This window comes from Berghia stephanieae, chromosome 8 (genome assembly GCF_034508935.2).
Source record: "Berghia stephanieae isolate SIO BIC M18660-M18661 chromosome 8, UCSD_Bste_1.3, whole genome shotgun sequence".
Lineage (NCBI taxonomy): Eukaryota > Metazoa > Mollusca > Gastropoda > Nudibranchia > Aeolidiidae > Berghia > Berghia stephanieae.
Genome location: NC_088367.1, coordinates 53,533,347 through 53,547,017, shown reverse-complemented (window position 1 = coordinate 53,547,017; position 13,671 = coordinate 53,533,347). Strand labels below are relative to the sequence as shown.

Sequence of the window (13,671 nt, the reverse complement as noted above, 5' to 3'; positions counted from 1 at the left end):
TTTGTTGGTTAGTGTGAGCGAAGCCATCGTTATGTTTTAGCCTGACACTGAAACCCAAAAAGACTGGCATTTTGACGTCATTATTTGGTTTTTGGACAGCCTAGTGAGTTGTCGTTAGTAGAGCTCAAGGAAACAAGTCATTTCATTGGTTGAACTATTGAATACAAACTCACGATTTGTTTTCTTTTGTAGCAGAAGACTTGCCTTTTGACGTCATTTGTTGGTTAGTGTGAGCGAAGCCATCGTTATGTTTTAGCCCGACACTGAAACCCAAAAAGACTGGCATTTTGACATCATTTTATGGTCAGTATCAGCGTAGCCACCGTTATGTTATAGCCTGATACTGAATCCAAAAAGACTGGCATTTTGACGTCATTATTTGGTTTTTGCACCGCCTAGTGAGTTGTCGTTAGTAGAGCTCAAGGAAACAAGTCATTTCATTGGTTGAACTATTGAATACAACTCACGATTTGTTTTCTTTTGTGGCAAAAGACTGGCATTTTGACGTCATTTTTTGGTCAGTGTCAGGCTATAAGTTTACGATGGCGACGGTTTATCCCGGTTTCTACAGCGTGCAACGAACTATAGCAATTGCATGCTATTCTTTGTATGGGATACTAGTCCATCGAAAAGTAATTTCCGCCAGATCTAACAGACCCAGCAGGACAGGATGGGCTGGGGGGGGGGGGGTCAGAATAAGTCGATCTCGGACCTATTGCATGTGAAGCGAGTGCTCTACCAACTGAGCTATCTATAAGTTACTATTAATTCATCGACTGAAATCTTTAAGCCCAATTCATTGTCCATTCCACGTAAGGTCCACACACCAAGAGCAGTGACTAATGGTCAGTTTCCATTAGACATCGCCATTATCATTACGGCGAAACCAGTGGTCATTTCTTGTGTCCAGTTGGTCGCACTCGCCGACGTTAAAAGTACGTCCCAAAGGTCAACTGTTGGAGACAGTGAATTGAACGACTGTCTTACGGCCCTTCATAATTAACCCCCAAGACTGCCCAATGTCCAGCGATCTCATTAATTAGATAGAACAAGCTTTTGTTGTTTGACCTATATGCTGGACTTGGGGTCGGGGCCAGTTTTAAGATAATCAATAAATGATAAATATTGATATAGCGCACTTCCACTGATTTACAATGCTCAATTCTTTAATTAATAATGATGTGAAATTGATTGTAAGCTTCAATTTAATTACAAAAAACAGATCAAATGAACGTTTCGGGTTTCCCCTTTATCAACAAAACAGGATGAATGAAACACCACAGATAAATGAATGAGATAATGTGGCAGTGGCGTAGTTAAGATGAAGAAACAAAACATTCATCTGTGGTGTTTCATTCATCCTGTTTTGTTGATAAAGGGGAAACCCGAAATGTTCATTTGATCTGTTTTTGTAATCAAATTGAAGCTTACAATCAATTTCACATTATTATTTATTTCTTAGAGCTTCGAGCAGCAACATTTACATTACCTCAATACTTTAAGCGCTTCACAAAGTTTTATTTATAATCTCAACACTGTCGTACTCTGGCAAAACACATATTAAAAAAAATTGGCCAGAAAACTCGTCCTTCAAATATCGATCGATTTAAATAACCCTCATCTTGGCAAAGAAAAACCATCTCAAACCTGGGACTTCGCGTGTTTTGTTTTTGCAGTGTTATTTTAAAAAAAATAGTATATTTGTTTTTGAAAGATGGACCTAACTGGGCATGGAACCTAAGACCTACGCGTGTAAGGGGTTGGCCTGACTGGACTATCGAGACAGAACAGGCTCCTGTGTGGCTATGTGGTCTAGTGGTATGACACTCGCTTTTGGATCGGAAGGTCCTGGGTTCGAGCCTCCTTCGACAAATAGTTGAGTCCTTGGAAAAGTCTATTTACTCACATTCTCTCACCGTACTCAGGTGTAAAATGAGTACCTGGCCATTAACAGCGTTGTCTATGTCGGAAATAAAATGTAATATCGCCTAACAGGCCTCATGTCTCGTTCTACATGTTACGTGTTGCTGTCTGTGAGGAACCCCTTGTAAAATGGTTTTGAGCATGTTTAGTGGAAATTTCTATATAAAAACTCAATTTAACCTCAATTTAAACTCCATTTCTTTGTGATCTTGTGGCATGACACTGAGTTTATGCCATAAGGTCCTTGGTTCGAAACCCGCTGTTGTCACCGCAGCCTTTAGAATTAATTCTTTATTCATATTCTATAGATAGTTCGAAGATGACGTCACTCAGGTCTTTGTTATTGTTTTTTGCCATCCGCGTTTATGAGTAATGCTCACTGAACTGTATTAACCCGACTATAAAAGTTCATGGATACACACAGTTTTGTGTGTTGGTCCGTTTTACTTCCGGATGGCAATGTTATGAGCTTCTTAGCCAAACGCATACTATCTATTAATTCAGGAATAAAATGGCGTACAGCCATAACATCGTTCTTTTTATTATCTATTTTTTTTTTTTTAAAGAAGAGATAATTCTATTATTATCGCCTCAAAGGCATCATGCATCGTCCGTCCTCCATGACAAGAAAGGGTCAAAGGTTACACATAGTTTTGTGTTTTGGCACAAACCATTGGGTTATGAAACGAATCCTTCAGAGCCATAGAGCCCGTGGAGCCGGAGTTTACCCCGTTTCTATAGCTTTTGGATCGGACAATAGCAATTGCTTGCTACCCTTTGGATAGGACGCTAGCAGTCTATTGCAAAGTATCAATTTATTGTTGTGTTTTATTTACATTGTAAAGCGCCTCTGACCACATTGTGGATCTAGGCGCTATATAAATTCATTCATTAATTCATTCATTCATTCAAAGTACTTTCCGCCAGACCCAGCTACCCAATCACTGCTGAGAGAACAGGGGGGGGGGGGGGCTCAGAAAAAAGGTCTCGACTGCAACCGGGATCGATCTGCTTGTGAAGCGAGTGCTCTATCAACTGAGCTAACGGGACCCACATTTTGTTAAGAAGGCTTCACATAAAATTCTCGCCTTCACCTCTTTGCGCTATGTGGTATGACACTCGCATTCGCATCGGAAGGTCCTGGGTTCGAGCCTCGCTCGGCGCATAGTTGAGTCCTTGGAAATAAAATCCTCTTTACTCACATTCTCTCATCGTACTCAGGTGTCAAATGAGTACCTGTCAGTTAACAGCGTTGCGCCTGTCCGAAACAAAATTGTAGTATCGCCTAACAGGCGTCATGTCTCGTTCTACATGTTTCTCGTTGCTGTTCGGGTATGGACCCATTGGAAAGCGCTTTGAGCACGTTAGTAGATATTGCGCTATAGATAGTATGTGCTTGGCTAAGAAGCTCACAACAATGCCATCCGGAAATATAACGGCCCAACACACAAAACTAGGTGTAACCTTGAACGTTTATAGTCTGGTTAATACAGTTTAGTGAGAATAACTCACAAACACGGGTGGCAAAAAACAATACCTTTCAACAGTCGTAACGTCAATTCCCTCGTAATGACGCATTGTAACTTAGTAACTGGCTCTAAACTATCGGAATAATGGCGGAAGCCCTTATGAAATATTTCTTCGACGAACATAAAAGCGTATCCAGAGGGAAAAAAAACATTAAAAACATGATCATGTTTTGAGTTTTACACATTCTAATCACATAACATATAAAAAGTCAGCATGAAGAATAAAAAATACCGATTTTCTTTGTTTAGAACCACGATGGCCGACGTTGCTGGGCGACGTAACATCAGACTATTGAATCCAATAACAAAGACCCGAGTTACGTCAAATTCATTCTATCTATATAAAAGCTTATATATATATATATATATATATATATATATATATATATATATATATATATATATATACATATATAAAGCTGTAGTTTTGATATCAGAGCTCCCGTGCTAACGTGACACACCCTTGTAGAGCTCCTAGAGCTGTGGAATCATTTCTATGTTTGTTTGTATTTTACACACCTGCCAAGTACAACGAAAATTTCGTAGAAATACGAATTTTTGGGCTTCAGCTATAGAACTGCATTCGCCTCTTTGACTCAATAAACCTTGTTGAAAAGGAAAATTATCTGAATTCCTTAGATCCTATATTCAGGACGTTGGTGTATTTGTGGATCTTGGTGAGTGCAAGTTATTGATTTGTAAATCTATTTATAGCGACTTTTTTTTTTTTTCATTTTGCCCTTTTGAAACTACTGGTAAATGTTGCTGCTCGAAGCTCGAAGAAATAAATAACAATGTGAAATTGAATGTAAGCTTCAATTTAATATACGAAAACAGACAAACTGGACGTTTCGGATGTCCCCTTTATCAACAAAACAGAATGAATGAACCACCACAGACGAATGAGATGATGTGGTAGTGGCGGCGCCACTTATTCATCCTGTTTTGTTGATAAAGTGGAAACCCGAAACGTCAATTTTATCTCTTTTCGTATATTAAAATGAAGCTTACATTCAATTTCACATTGTTATTTATCCCTTTGAAACTACGAAGTGTAAACATTTCATGTTGACAGCTCTGTATTTTATCCTAATACTCTTCAACAGTCGTAACGTCACTTCCTTCCTAATGACGCATGGTAACTTAGTAACACTGGCTCTAAACTATCGGAACAATGGCGGACGCCGTATGAAATATTTCTCCGACGTGCATAAAAGCGTATCCAGAGGAAAAAAACCCCATAAATTTGATCATGTTTTGACTTTTACACATTCTGATCACAAGACATATGAAAAGTTCTAGCCAGCATGAAGAATAAAAAGTAATGATTTTCTTTGTTTAGAACCAAGATGGCCGCCGTTGATGGGCGACGTGACATCAGACTATTGAATCCAATTTTATCTCGAGTGTTTGAACAATCCCGTCTTCCAGGAAGGCAAAGGGAGATAACACATCTCGTGTTGTTGAGATCAATGGAATTTGGCTTGAAGGAAGGACAGAATGATTCCGTCCCTTTGTCATTAATAAAGTATGGCATAATCTATCTTTATTGAAATATCATGGAATTTTATATAGAGCAATTTCAATTGACGGATTGAGGGTAAGCCATCGTTAATTTATAGATAGTTCGAAGTTGACGTCACTCGGGTCTTTGTTATTGTTTTTTGCCATCCACGTTTATGAGTAATTCTCACTAAACTGTGTTAACCACACTATAAACGTTCATGGTTACACACAGTTTTGTGTGTTGGTCGGTTATACTTCCGGAGGCAATGTTGTGAACTTCATATCCAAGCGCATACTATCTATAGCCTGACACTGACCAAAATATTATGTCAAAAGACAAGTCTTTGGCCACAAAAGATAACAAATCGTGAGTTGTATTCAATAGTTCAGCCAATGGGATCACTTGTTTCCTTGAGCTCTACTAACGACAACTCACTAGACGCTACACAAACCTTAAAAATGACGTCATACTGTAAGTCCTTGTGGGTTCTAGTGTCGGGATATAAGTTAACGATGGCTACGGTTCTTGTGTCAGACTATAGATAGTGAGCGCTTGGCTAAGAAGTTCACAACATTGCCATCCGGAAGTATAACGGACCAACACACAAAACTGTGTGTAACCAAGAACGTTTATAGTCTGGTTATTACTGATTAGTGAGAAGTACTCATAAACGCGGATGGCAAAAAACAATAACAAAGACCTGAGTGACGTCATCTTCGTACTATCTATAAGTTAACGATGGCTACGGTAAGAGAGGGAGGACAGTGAGAACTTATCACCCAAATATAGATAGTATGCGCTTGGCTAAGAAGATCAAAACATTGCCATCCGGAAGTATAACGGACCAACACACAAACTCTGTGTAACCATAAACTTTTATAGTCGGGTTAATACAGTTTAGTGAGAACTACTCACAAACGCGGATGGCAAAATACAATAACAAAGGCTTGAGTGACGTCATCTTCGTTCTATCTATAGCTGTTTCAAAAGATAACAACGAGCTGAGTGACGTCATGTTCATTCATTGTATACGTCATTGCAGTTACACTATTGATTTGACGTGTCGAAATAGTTGAGGAGTAACTGGAAGTGTTCTATAAATAGAACAGGGATACCTTTGTATATTATCATTACTATTTCAAACAAAGGCCATTCGATCCCTGGTTCTTGGTGATAATTATAAAGTTTTATTTGCAGATAAGATAAGAGAAGGGAAGGAGGGCGTAGAAAGAGATTTGGGGCTAAAGGTGTGATGCGAAAGGGGGGGGGGGAAGTGGGAGTGGATGGGGGGGGGGGGGGGGAGGTAGGAGAGAGAGAGAGATATATATATAACACAGATTTTACAATTTCAGTAACACGGGCACTAATCTAAGGATAGGGGTCTGAGTTCAGTTATGGGCGTCAAATAGCTATCGTCACTTCCGGTATGGACCACAATGCACCATTTTGTCACCATGGTCACGTGATGTGTCCATTCGTACACTTCCGGTCGTAATGTTTGTATTGCATGCGCAACGGCACGAATTGTAATGACGTGGAGAGTCAAATTGTTGCCGACTCGATGATGGGCTTTTTGTGTATCCCTGATCCCGGCTTTGTGTGGTCACGTGGTATGGCACTCCCCTTTGGACACGTGGGTTGTGTGGCTATATGGTCACGTGTGATGGCACTCACCTATCTATAGATAGTATGCGCTTGGCTAAGAAGCTCATAACATTGCCATCCGGAAGTATAACGGACCAACACACAAAACTGTGTGTATCCATAAACGTTTATAGTCAGGTTAATACAGTTCAGTGAGCATTACTCATAAACGCGGATGGCAAAAAAACAAGAACAGAGACATGAGTGACGTCATCTTCGAACTATCTATACTGTATCAACCAGACTACAAACATTCAAGGTTACATATTATAGTTTTGTGTGTTGGTCCGTTATACTTCCGGATGGCAATGTTGTGAGCCTCTTAGCCAAGCGCATACTATCTATACGGTAACAACACAAAACAAACGACGTTTATTATGACTATATATAATAATTTATAGATAGTTCGAAGATGACGTCACTCAGGTCTTTGTTATTGTTTTTTTTTTGCCATCCGCGTTTATGAGTAATGCGCACTGAACTGTATTAACCTGACTATAAACGTTCATGGATACACACAGTTTTGTGTGTTGGTCCGTTATACTTCCGGATGGCAATGTTATGAGCTTCTTAGCCAAGCGCATACTATCTATAGTCTGGTTAATATAGATAGTATGCGCTTGGCTAAGAAGCTCATAACATTGCCATCCGCAAGTATAACGGACCAACACACAAAACTGTGTGTATCCATGAACGTTTTAAGTCGCGTTGATACAGTTCAGTGAGCATTACTCATAAACGCGGATGGCAAAAAACAATAAGAGTGACCTGAGTACCGTCAACTTCGATCTATTCATAGATATACAGAATTAATGAAATAGACGTCACTCATCTTATTGTTATTGTTTTTAGCCAGCCATGTTTACGAGCAGACTCACTAAATTGGATTATTAGACGAGGTTCAAGGTTACACATATCTTGATGTGTTTGTACGTCCGGCTGGCGAATGTTGTGAGTGTCTATTGGCTAAACACAAATCATCAATAATAATATAGATAGTATGCGCTTGGCTAAGAAGTTCATAACATTGCCATCCGGAAGTATAACCGACCAACACACAAAACTCTGTGTATCCATGAACGTTTATAGTCTGGTTAATACAGTTTAGTGAGCATTACTCATAAACATGGATGGCAAAAAACAATAACAAAGACCTGAGTGACGTCATCTTCGAACTATCTATAGATAGTATGCGCTTGGCTAATCATGAACGTTTATAGTCTGGATAATACCGTTTAGTGAGTATTTATTACTCATAAACGTGGATGGCTAAAATAAAAACAATAACAAAGACCAGAGTGACATCAACTTCATTCTATTTATAATAATAATATACCAGGATGATGAAAGTGAAAGCAATCCACAGTTTGTTTGTTCTGGTCATCCATTTAACTTCAAGTCCGTCCATCTCAGATAGACCAAATGGTTTTTATTCCTGGTCACGCAGAGGTCCGGGCGGGCCAGGGGAAAAATGTCTGGGAATTTCAATCAAAGCGTGGACCACCCAACCCACCCAGCCCACCACCCAGACACTGGATAAGACTTGGGAAGTGATATGTACCAGAGCTGCCCTGTATTACGAACTATCCGTAGAAAATACGAATTAACCAGTAGATCTTTGATCAATCAAAACATGAAATTTGTGACACACCTTCACACGTGCTCGGACAAACATAGTTGGCTGTTTATAAACAATAACGTGAATGAAAATGACCTTTATCTGATCATTGTTATTGCTTTTATATTGACAAATGCGTGACTAATAATCACACGATTTTCTCGATCAGATTATAAACGCTTACATTTATATATAGTTTTCTGTGTTAGTTCCTATAAATAGTATGCGCTTGGCTAAGAAGCTCATAACATTGCCATCCGGGAGTATAACGGACCAACACACAAAACTGTGTGTATCCATGAACGTTTATAGTCGGGATATTACTTTTCAGTGAGCATTACTCACAAACGCGGATGGCAAAAAACTATAACAAAGACCTGAGTGACGTCATCTTCGAACTATCTATTGACCAAACGGTAGAACAGTGGGTATTTTATTTAGACACATACCGTCGATAGTAAAACCTGTGTAGTAGGCGGTGTCTACCAATCACACTATCATTGTTTACATTATGACGATTGTCCGAGAGGCGTGGTTATCTGCCTGTTTATCATTGGCTCCAGCTACAGAACTGAATTGGCCTCATGGACTCAATAAATCTTGTTGAAAAGGAAAGTTTAATTCATAGCAATCTATAGATAGTATGCGCTTGACTAAGAAGCTCACAACATTGCCACCCGGAAGTATAACGAACCAACACACAAAACTGTGTGTATCTATGACCTTCAAAAGACTGGTTAATACAGTTCAGTGAGCAATTCTCATAAACGCGGGTGGCAAAAAACAATAACAAAGACCTGAGTGACGTCAATAGATAGTCACTCAGGTCTTTGTTATTGTTTTTTGCCATCCGCGTTCATGAGTAATGTTCACTAAACTGTATTGACCTGACTATAAACGTTCATGGATATAATATTGAAACGAGAAAATTCACGGCGTCCCCTAATTAATAAAATAATAAAATTAATAAAATTCCCTTTATTCATCCCATAGGGGAAATTTGTCTCTAGGGTCTATTCCAAGGAAAGACTGGAATAACCCAGGCGTCAGCCGCAGTGCAGGGCGCAAACTGAGCGAGGGCGAGGTGACTTGCTCAAGGCCACACAACGCGGCAGGTAATCGAACTCGGTACCTTTTGGGTACGAACCAAAGACCAAACCCCTGAGCCACGCTGTCCCATTTTTTTATTTTTTTTATTTAAAAAAAAAATAAAAAATAATTCCCTGATATGATAAATTAAATCAGGATTGCTTTGATGTCAAAACGAGGCTGATGAACGATAGACGTCATCCGTTTGTCAATATTATATTTAAATGTCAATTATTCATGACACCAAAGCCGGAGGTGACGTCATTAGGATAACACCTCGGAGCAGACAGCATGCAGCGACCTCCATGTTGACGAAAGCCGGAAGTGACATCATTTATACAGCTGCGACGCCATTTTTGGTACTCAGTAGGCTAAAGCATTGTGATAACTAGAGTGATAAACCAGGAAGCAGGGACTATGTCAGATAAAGATCACCAGTCTATTTTTTTTCTTCAGAATTTATGCGCAGCCCTGCCCCCCCCCCCACCCCTCCGACTTCTATATAATTTCAGTTCTTGAATTGTGCCGTGAAAATTCACTACACGGGAATACAAAACAAAACAAACAAAACAAAACAATACAAAACAGAAAGACCATAAAACACACCTCACCCAAATAAAGACAGAATAAAACAACCCGCTCCCCCCCCCCCCCAAAAAAAAAAAAAAAAATAAACAAAAAAAACCAACAAAAACAAAAAACAAAAAAAACCCCAACAAAATAATACCGAACCCCCCCCCCCCCCCCTGATTATTATCGAAATAAAACAGGAATATAAAAATACATCAATAGGAGGAATAAAATTGACGTCACTCAGCTTTTCAAATATCATTGTTTTTAGACATCAATATTAATGATTAGTTCTCAGTAAATTCTATCAATCAGACTGTCTCATCGGATAGAAATGGTGTAATATAATAATAATAATAATAATAATAATAATAATAATAATAATAATAATAATAATAATAATAATAATAATAATAATAATGATAAATGGCATTTATATAGCGCTTTAACCCCGTTGTCACAGGCTCTAAGCGCTTTACAGTGATATAAAACAAAACAAATTACATTGAGACAAGTGTGAAGGAAACGTGATACGAATTCAATTTAACAACAACAAAATATGAAAATAATATTTCAACATTATGACGTAAAAAGATAAAACTTTAAGCGAGATTTGAACGTTGTCAACGAATCCGGGCATCTCACGTGTGATGGGAGAGAGTTCCAAAAATGGGGGGGCCGAAAATTGAAAAGAGTGTTCACCTATTTTACGCGATGGCTTCGTTCTACACGTTACGTGTCGCTATTGTTCAGATATCCCGTGTAAAGCGCTTTGAACACTATATACAAGCTCGAATTCAAGAAAGTTACACAGAGTTCTATGTGTTGGTGTCTTATATCCGGTTGATGGATGTTGTAAGTATTTTACTTCAACGCATGGCATCCGTTCAAATCTGTTTTCAGCATCTAAATCACACCACGACAATGAAACCTTTTCGAGACAACTGGTCACATTTCTGTGTAAATTTGTGACAATAACGTACTGATTACACATAGTTTTGTGTGTTGGTGTCTTATATCCGGCCGTGGATGTTGTAAGTATTTTACTTCAACGCATAGCATCCGTTCAAATCTGTTTTCAGCATCTAAATTGCACCACGACAATGAAACCGTTTCGAGACAACTGGTGACATTTCTGTGTCAATTTGTGACGATAACGTACTGATTGCCACAGGGCGGTGTCCTAGGTCAATGGTTGAATTGATCTGTTTGAGATTGCTTCGAACTGGAGATAAATTCTAACAGGTCAGGAATCCGGCATATCGAGGAGGTGTTCGACGTAATCAAGGCATTTATTATTCATAGCGGCGATACATTTAAAACGCTTTCTTGATCACGAGTGACACATTTTTATTTGGGATGATTGGGGGAGGGGGGAGGGGGGGGGGGGGAGGGGGGGGGGGTGATGGGGATTAGAGAAGGTGTTGATGTTAATATATGGCCAAGCGTACCGAAGCGGCTTTATGTCGAGGTGAACGTGTCGCAAAATAAAAGAAACAAAGCAACAAAAAAAAAAAAAAAAAAACAAAAAAAATCAAAAACAAAAAAACAACAACAAAACAAAACAAAATAAAACCTAAACAACCCCCCCCCCCCCAAAAAAAAAACAAAACAAAACAAAACAAAAAAACAAACACCCCCCCCCCCCAATAAATAATCCTCCCCAAAAAACAAGTCAAAATAAAACAACAACAACCCCCCCCCCCCAAACTTCGACCCCCCCCCCCGCCCCAACTACGTGACTTTTATATAGCGCAATATTCGCTAAACGTGCTAAAAGTCCTTTGCAATGGAATGGGTTCGTTGTCAGCCATTAGCAACACTTCACGTATGGACCGAGTCATGATGCCCATTAGGCGATATTACAATTATTGGATAATTTTTTTCAGACAGATACAACGCTGCTAACACGGTAAGATACTTATTTTACACCTGAATACGGTGAGAGAATGTGAGTTAAAAAAAAAAAAAAACTTTTCCAAGGACTCAACTATGCGCCGCTCAGAGCAGGACTGGAACCCAGGACCTTCCGATCCGAAGGCGAGTATCATAGCACAAGGCCACATAGCTGATACAGACTGCATCGTCGCAATGACAAAGAAATGTGATAAAAATTTTTTTTAGCACTATTGATAGTATACGCTTGGCTAAGAAGCTCATAACATTGCCATCCTGAAGTATAACGGACCAACACACAAAACTGTGTAACCAAGAACCTTTATAGTCGGGTTAATACAGTTCAGTGAGCATTACTCATGAACGCGGATGGCAAAAAATAATAACAAAGACCAGAGTGACGTCATCTTTGAACTATCTATAAGCAAACATATCGATCTGGTCTCCTCTGGAAAAAAAACCCCAACAAATTATGACCTTAAATCTTCTCAAAGAGCCGTCGTTAAATTCATGTTTCAGCATCCAAATATTCTTCAAAAGTCGTAACTTCACTTCCTTCCTTATGACGCACGGTAACTTAGTAACACTGGCTCTAAACTATCGGAACAATGGCGGACGCCCGTATGAAATATTTCTCCGGCGAGCATAAAAGCGTTTCCAGAGGAAAAAAACCCCATAAATTTGATCATGTTTTGACTTTAAACACATTCTGATCACAAGGCATATGAAAAGGAATGAAAAGTTCTAGCTAGCATGAAGAATAAAAAGTAATGATTTTCTTTGTTTAGAACCAAGATGGCCGCCGTTGCCGGGCGGCGTGACATCAGACTACTGAATCCAATTGTCAGAATAATATAGCGATGGTCGGTGAATCAAACCTTTGAAGTCCCGATTTTCACAATCGGTGTATCAAACCTCTGAAGTCTACATACGATTTTTGCCACCATGTTTTATTTAATTGATGTCATCAGAGGTCTGATCCGTCCAAAATTAACTTATAAAACATGGTGCGCAAAGCTCGTATGTAAACTTGAGAATGTTGATCCGTCAATCGTGAAAATTGAGACATTCAGAGGTTTGAACCTCCGACCATCGACATTCCAGTTTCAGCATCCAAATCGTCAGACTATACTGTTTGGAGACGGCGGGCCACATATTGATCGAATCGGATTTTAAAGGGAGATAATTCACATTCCCAAATAAATCACAATGCGTTGTGTGACGTCAGGTATGACGTCATCTCGTAAATTACTATCAGGATATCCGGTCTGACGTGTGTTAAAGTTTATGATTTACTCCTGGGTAAAAAACATGGATTAATGATGATAATAATAATAATAATAATAATAATAATAATAATAATGATAATAATAATAATAATAATAATAATAATAATAATAATAATAACAATAATATTAATAATGATAATAATAATAATGATAATAAAATAATAATAATAATAATAATAATAAATAATAATAATAATAATAATAATAATAATAATGATAATAATAATATAATAATAATAATAATGATAATAATAATAATAAATAATAATAATAAATAATAATAATAATAAAATAATAATAATAAATAATAATAATAATAATAATAATAATAATAATAATAAAATAATAATAATAATAATAATAATAATAATAATAATAATAATAATAATAATAAATAATAATAATAATAATAATAATAATAATAATAATAATAATAATAATAATAATAATAATAATAATAATAATAATAATAATAATAATAATAATAATAATAATAAAAATAATAATAATAATAATAATAATAATAATAATATAATGATAATGATAATAATAATGACGACGACGACGACGACGACGATGATGATGATGATGATGATGATGATGATG

General features: G+C 37.8%; 1 protein-coding gene across 1 annotated transcript in view; it reads left to right on the top strand.

Annotated features, from left to right (window-relative positions):
• The window catches only part of LOC144978873 (limbic system-associated membrane protein-like), a gene marked incomplete in the record, with an annotated part of 133,546 nt that overhangs the window by 108,650 nt on the left and 11,225 nt on the right, over positions 1–13,671 (top strand).